Raw genomic sequence first — 7000 nt, 5'->3', positions numbered from 1 at the left:
AAGAAACGGCAGTTTTTGTTCAACACTCAGTCATCATCTCGCTGTGGTGTAGTACGCGCTCAATGGTACTTAGTTCACGTTACTTATGTTGTGATGGGGTACATGCATAATGGTAACCGACTGCGTCACATTTTACATTACACACATCATGCTACGCATGCAGTTATATGCTTAGAAGTTAGTTTTTGTATTTTGTCTCGTCCCGGCTAGTAATTTTCACAAGCAAAAACGAAAGCCTCTTTGCAGGAGGAGAATGACACAAAACCCGGAGAACTAAATCTACCCCGCGGCATCTGCCTTACATTCTATATATTTATACTGAAATGGCATTCTTATTTCAAATTATGCATTGCAGTATCGCGAAAATAAGCAGTGTTATCGTAATGTTGTTACTTGCCGTAGTAATTCAAGTTCACCGAATGACCTGCCTTCTACTGCTGGTCTCCCCGTTGCCCTTTTCCTGCACTATTGGTGTTCATGAAGAAAAACTGCTGGAAAACGGGCAGATGTATTATTACTCGCTAATTAGCGAGTAATCACACTGGATTCACTATGCGGAAGTAGTTTTCTATAACATGGGTATCAAAGAGCGTCGCAGTATATATTATTGGTATTGGAAAGACCTGTCAAGAGAACGCAGTCAATAAAGAAGCGTCGTTTTGTTTTCACTGCAAAGAACGAAATAAAGCTGTCATCAAAGTTTATGCACACATACAGCACGCGCTCACGGCCCGCGGAGAGAAACAACTTTAGCCCAACTAACGTGTTAAATTGGCTAATATCTGAGCTCTTTGCTCCAGCCTCAGAGCCACGTAGACGTCCGCTTAGAGGCCTACTCCCATTTTCCGAAGCAAATATAAGCGATCAAGGGTGCCGAGCTTGTGATCTCTTCCGCGGACTGGTCACTGGCCACGGCGTGCATCGCCAAAGGCACGGAGGAAGAATATGTTGGCCGAAACGATTACGTAACGACCGCCACTTCGGTGCGGCATGCCGTGCGCATGCGTTGACAGCATGGACGAAAGAAAACAAGGCAGCGCCGCTTGCGCTGATGCATGGTATAGTGGGGCGGCAACGGGTACAATGACGATGAGGGAAAAACGGGACTGCGTGAACACTTTTAACGACAGCAGCGCCCCTACGTCTCACCGCTTACGCAAGCTAGTTTTTGTTCGTCCGCATGCAGCGTCACCAGTGGCCTTCTACAGCGGTTTTCTCGATTGCTCGCGTTATGCGCCTGATGTACTAAATGAACTGTCGGTCAGACTGGCGGGAACGGTTACCAGTTTGGTTGTGGCGTGAAACTGCGGATTTCTTCATGTCCTCGGGCTGTATTTACTGTTCATGAAGTTTTGCCGGGAGGCGCAAAAAAGGTCAGTGCTGCTTATTTATGTTCTGGTAACGGTTGTTGTTCTTTGACTTGTTCACCACTGCGTCCGATAAACGTGCCGCTCCGCTGCCTGTTCGATGCGAGAAACGTTTGCGGCCGTATTCACTTAAGCTTGTGTGTTTGTGGGTCGGAGTCGGCTTCACATTTCTGACTGCGTACGTTAGCTAGTGCTATTTAGAATGTTGCTGGTGCGCGCATTTCTCGAGTCTGCATGTCCCCTTATGGTGTGGTGTTGCTTAGTTGTATATTGACGGTTGCTGTACCTGTCAGCGGTACTGAATCTTCTCGGGTTAGTCGCACGCTATTGCCTCGCCCGCACACACTGCACAACTTGTTTGTCGGAGCGTCTGTCTTTACACTTATCAGTATTTTCAAACTTCCGTGTTAATTGCGTTGTGTTGGTCTTCTGAGAGCCATAAATTTACTTTGCTAATCATGCTATTCCGCCTAATGTTGATGCGCGTTCAAGGCGTTGGCGGCAGCATTGCTTACGTTTATCTGTGCTGTGTGTGTAGTTGTTCCTTGTTTCTTCCAATGCCTTCGATGAATTCAGATGGTCTATTTACACTAGTCAACGTTAGTTGGCTCCCTGACGTGTAGTGAAATGCAAGGGAAACTGGTTGTCTGAGCAGTAGCGTAGTAACAAAACGTTCCCTTTGTGGAGGGGAAGGCAGGTGGAAACACGCAGAAAGTGTGGTGCCGTTTCTATGCTGTCAATGTCAGTGGTAACCTGAGACCTCAGAATAATTACCCATAAAACTCACGTGTGGACTAATGGAAGTTTTAACGTCACAAAGTAAGTTTAAAAATAATCCATTCCTGCCATTTTATGCTATCAATGTCAGTGGCAGCTCGAGAGTTGGATTAATTTTCAAAACGCTCGGGTGCAAAGTTGTTGCATCATGATGTGCACCAAACATTAATCCATTTCTGTTCTCCTTTGAACGTAGAAATTATACTGCAAAAGCAGATTGCTACATTCTGTATTCATACTCTATTACCTGTTCAGAAAGAGTATATGGCTGACTGTGTAGACATTTGGCCCTCCACTAATAGGTTGCGACAACTGTTTTTGTTCCTCTGCAAAAAAAAAAATGAAAAATTATTTCCTTTCTTTACATGCTCCTGCGAAGTCATGGCTGTGGAATTCACTGGCTGAAGACATCTTTGGCATGCTGAAGGGTCGTCGGGGAGAGTGCGGCGGATTATGAATGCCCTGTGGAGCTTATGAGCCACAAAAGAGTACTTTTTGAGTCGTGCATATTGTGCAGATATTCACCAGTTCGCATAGACCAAGGACAGGTGAGCTTAAAGTATGTTCAAATATTTTCATATCTCAAATTGTTTAGGAAGAAAAGGTTACCAGGGCTTCCGCTGTAAAAAAGACATTCTACTTTCGTGGAACGAATCAGACAGTGTTCAATATTTTCTCGTGCTCCCTGGGTAAAGCAAGGCATAAAGTTATTCTCTGATATTTTTGTACTGTTTTTTTTTCTAGGCAATAGAACGAAGATAGACCTAAAACAGTGGTACAAGGAATGCATATGACCATTTTAATTGTATTTGGACCCCTTCTTGGAAGTGTATCATCAGAAGGCAACATATTAAAGCTCTTGCACGGGATGAAATCACTGCATTCTACAAGTAAGTACGCTCTGCCATTTTTGGGTCTTTCATGGCGCGTTTTTAGGTAGTTTCTTTATAACTAATGGTTTGAAACTTCTTTTCAGTGACAGCTTGGCCTGTGGCTCAAGGTGACAGTAGGAGCTTTTCGGAACACGTTAGCGAAACTTTCCTGGAAGGGCACTTTGAGACGGCCGTGGCAGAAACACACGGGTCTTAATTTTGGTTGGGTAAGCTGGCATTTTGTTTTTGCGAGACTCAATTTCTGGGTCTGTTCGTCCTAATAAAATCTCACTGTTAAGAAGTTATCGCGAACGCCAGTATTGGCCATTGTGTTCACATTCCGCCTATTACGGATGTTCCAACAGTGGCAAAAAAAAAACACTATTTTGTATTTAGTTTTGTAAATATTTAGCTTTTACACCTTGAGAGTTGTTGCTGTGATTTGCCAGCACCACGGACACGCCCAACGTGGTTGCTGCTACAACAATACGGTGGCAACTGACGATTTAAATTTTCCGCTTTTAGTACGCCCGTAGCACCAATAATACTCCCAAATACAGGCGTAGCATGAGTAATGCTTGCATTGGATTTTGACAGGTGGTTAAATAAGGGGTAATTTTTTTAAGGGAATTGTTTAGAGCACAGAAAGTGACGTCTGCAAGAAAATGTGCTATAGTTGTGATTTATAAGAAAATTGTGCAACAGCCTAGTTCAGCCTTAGTCAGCTCAACTTCTGCCTCGTACCACTACGAACCATGGAGGAATACATATCGAGAGGGAAATATTTTAGGTGGAACTAATTCCACGAAACATTTCTGCCACAGTGTGATATTTATGATTTCCTATGACTGGCCATTTATTTCTTTGGGGTAGAAACATCGTTTAGCTGTAAGTTATAATAAGCCAGCCTCACTACAGCATTCTAGGGAGCACATTATGCAGTATAGAGAAACTTTTTTGCAGAGAGAAGGTGTGTAAAATACAATGCCGAAAGGTGACTATAGTAATTATTATGTGATTAATAAACGAAACCTCTCAAGGATAAAAAACCTTATATTCAGGATACCGAGGCAGCAAAGTTGGATACTCTCCAGAATCAGGGCAATTTCATTGATTGTCTGTGGTGATATTGTTTAGCGCACTTTCACCTTTAGTAGCACTCCCAGAAAAAACCTAAGAAATCACTGATTTTAAATCAATTACTGTGTCATAAAAGGGGCTAAGCAACTCACTCATTTAAAGCAACCATGTAACAAACTTTTCTTGTTTCCTTGAAGGTACATAAGGTGAGCAGTAAGTCTTCTCGAGGCCCGGTTATTCTGAGAGAAGGGACTGGCAGCATCAATATTGCCCGCAAGAAACACATCACGGATTCGCCGCCTGCATTGTCACTTCAGGATGTGGTCATCCTCTTCGCCGCATATGTCATCTTTTTCATCGTGTCGTTATGTTCATATGGTTGTGTGCCTTTGGAGAGTTCTTGGGACTTTTGCAGAGAGTTCTTGGAAAGCATGAGAAATTTGAAAGTGCCCTGGTGTCATTTAAGTTGGAGTCTCTGTTGAAATACTTGAAGTGTTCAGCTCTACTTGGGATTTTAAATTATTGGTAGAGGTTAAAGTATCTCTTGAAAAGCATGAAGGAGGTCAGATGAAAGGCATGAAGGGGGTGAAATCAGATGAAGAGTTTTAAGTTACTGGCACATGCAAGTTTCATGTCAACTGAACACTGCAGTCGTGCCTTATTTTTCATCATTGGCACAATGCGCAGGCTGCCTTTGAATCTATAGTGGGTGTTAATGTAGTTCATGGCACCGCATTGTAACGTGCTTATTATTCAAGTGTAGCTCATGAGATTTTTTTTCGTGGCAGTGCTTCTGCTGATGCAAAAGTGACAGTAATTATTTACGCGGATGGCTTCCGCCTTCATTGATAAATTTTAGTTCCGGATGTGAGCTGACACCCATGACCTAGAAGAATTGAAAATGTGCGTATTTGGCTTGAACAAGTTTTCTTGTTTGAACAAAGCTGCATTTCTTGCTTGGCAGAAGCAGGGCTTTGGTCACAATTACACTGATAGTAAGAAGGGAGGGTTTTTATAGCACGCAACTGTGAATTTCACCTAAGGTAAAATGTTAAGGCTGGAAAAAATGCTTTCAAGTCTGCTTTGTAAAACTGGTCACCTGTATGATTCAACGCTGGCTTGTTTGCTTCTTAAGTATGTCTGACTTGTTCCCGCTTGAATTGATGACGTATATAATTAGTCTGCTTGTTAAATTTTAATATGTGTAGCATGCTTCCAGCTACCTGGTTTGCAAAATTATATAAGATTCACGCTTGGCTTTTGTGAGATTTCTTGGGATGAATTATTTTAAACAACTACAAATTGTTTGGGCAAGTAACGTGCCTTAAGTCAGGCCTTTTCAGGACGCTCATAAAGTCTATTTTGCCTATTAATAGCTTGATGTTACACTTACGTCTGGTGTCAGGAAACTGATTGATTGGATTGATTGTAGGGTTTAACGCGCCGACGCAATGTAGGCGATGAGGCGCGCCGTAGTGGAGGGCTCCGGATTAATTTTGACCACCTGGGGATCTTTAACGTGCGCCGAAATCTCGTACACACAGGCGTTTTTGCTTTTCGCCTCCATCAGAAAAGCGGCCGCCGCAGCCGGGAATCGAACCCGCGACCTCGTGCTCAGCAGCGCAACGCCTTAGCCACCGGGCCACCGCGGCGGGTTGTCAGGAAACTACTATCTTTAATAATCATGTTTTAATGGTGCCATACTCCCACATGTGACCTCTCGTGTCAAAATGTTTTATCGTTAATCTTGGCTCGAGCGTTGTTTTCCTGAACTCTTGCACTGCACTGTTGTAGGTTTGTGGTAATACAACCGTGTATGGCTTGTTTTTAGGCCTTTCCCTACAATTTAATAGCAAACTGCATTTTCCCAAACAGTTATGCGTAAACATAGTATGGCAAGCGCAATGAGTCATTCCGCCTTTGAATTACCTTGGTTTATCTGATAAGACAGCATATTTGATGCTCACTGTTGTATAATGTCTGTGTCAGTGCCGCGGTAGACGCACACGTCTATTTATTTGTGAAGCAGTTGCCCCTAATACCGTCTTTATTAACCATGTTTTTGAGTAAAGGTGAATATGTGAAAATGCCACTTAAAGCCTAGTGTTATCGTTATGGTATTTATTCCTTGTACGTTGGTCATTTTCTGTGCAATTTAAAATAGACAGCTATTCAAATCTGATATGTACCATACTAACACCCAATAAAGTTGTATAGTATGTTGAAAAGCAGTGTATGAGTCATATTAGTTGGTTTTGTGCGTATTTTAATGCAAGTACATTGTTTCTTTTACATGCAGCTGAAACCCAGAACAGGATTCTGCGGGTGAAGCCAAAGACTAGGTGCCTCAGACCAACTTTTGTATAGAACTGTGCTCCGATAGGCAACTGTTGAGAACTGTCAGGGACCACACTGCTGGGGTGGTTTCTGCTTTCCAATTGTTGGTATCACTGCGGGTCATATATCAAGGCTGTGTTAAAATGGTGCTTGCGGTTTCCTGCTGATACCAATGCATCCGCCAGCCTGGCATATGACCTCAGTGTATACCGACAGGAAAGCAGAAATATTGGAAAAGTGGAGTCCCATAGACAGCTTCTTAATGTCTATAGGAACACCGTTTTATATAAACAGCTGGCCTGAAGGTACCTGGAACGGCGCACCGGATAAATTCCAAATCATTTTACATGGATCAATGTTCCAGTAACTTAAACTACCCTTTTATTTGGAACAGTGATCCGCATACTTTTATTTGGAACACCGATCCACATAATTTAGTTGCAAAAATATGTGGTGCACTGTTCCACTTAATTTTCAGGATATGTGGAACACGGTTCCAAATATATAACTGGAACTTTTTTGCAAAAAAGTTCCAGTTACTAAGTGGATCTTACGTGGAACCAGATT

At 42.7% G+C, this 7000-nt stretch overlaps 1 long non-coding RNA gene across 1 annotated transcript; it reads left to right on the top strand.

Moving 5' to 3' along the window:
* The first annotated feature begins 2783 nt into the window (after positions 1–2783).
* On the top strand, positions 2784–6366 carry LOC144141468 (uncharacterized). The gene is made up of 3 exons (XR_013316613.1): positions 2784–3034; positions 3121–3243; positions 4294–6366. It is a non-coding gene; the product is annotated as an uncharacterized LOC144141468 (long non-coding RNA).
* Positions 6367–7000: the final 634 nt, after the last annotated feature.

The sequence above is a fragment of the Haemaphysalis longicornis genome, unplaced genomic scaffold, assembly GCF_048455015.1.
Source record: "Haemaphysalis longicornis isolate Haplotype H1 unplaced genomic scaffold, Haemaphysalis longicornis Haplotype H1 scaffold_6, whole genome shotgun sequence".
Classification (NCBI taxonomy): Eukaryota; Metazoa; Arthropoda; class Arachnida; order Ixodida; family Ixodidae; genus Haemaphysalis; species Haemaphysalis longicornis.
The sequence above is the reverse complement of the archived record's forward strand: the minus strand, read 5'-3'. Positions and strand labels throughout refer to the sequence as shown.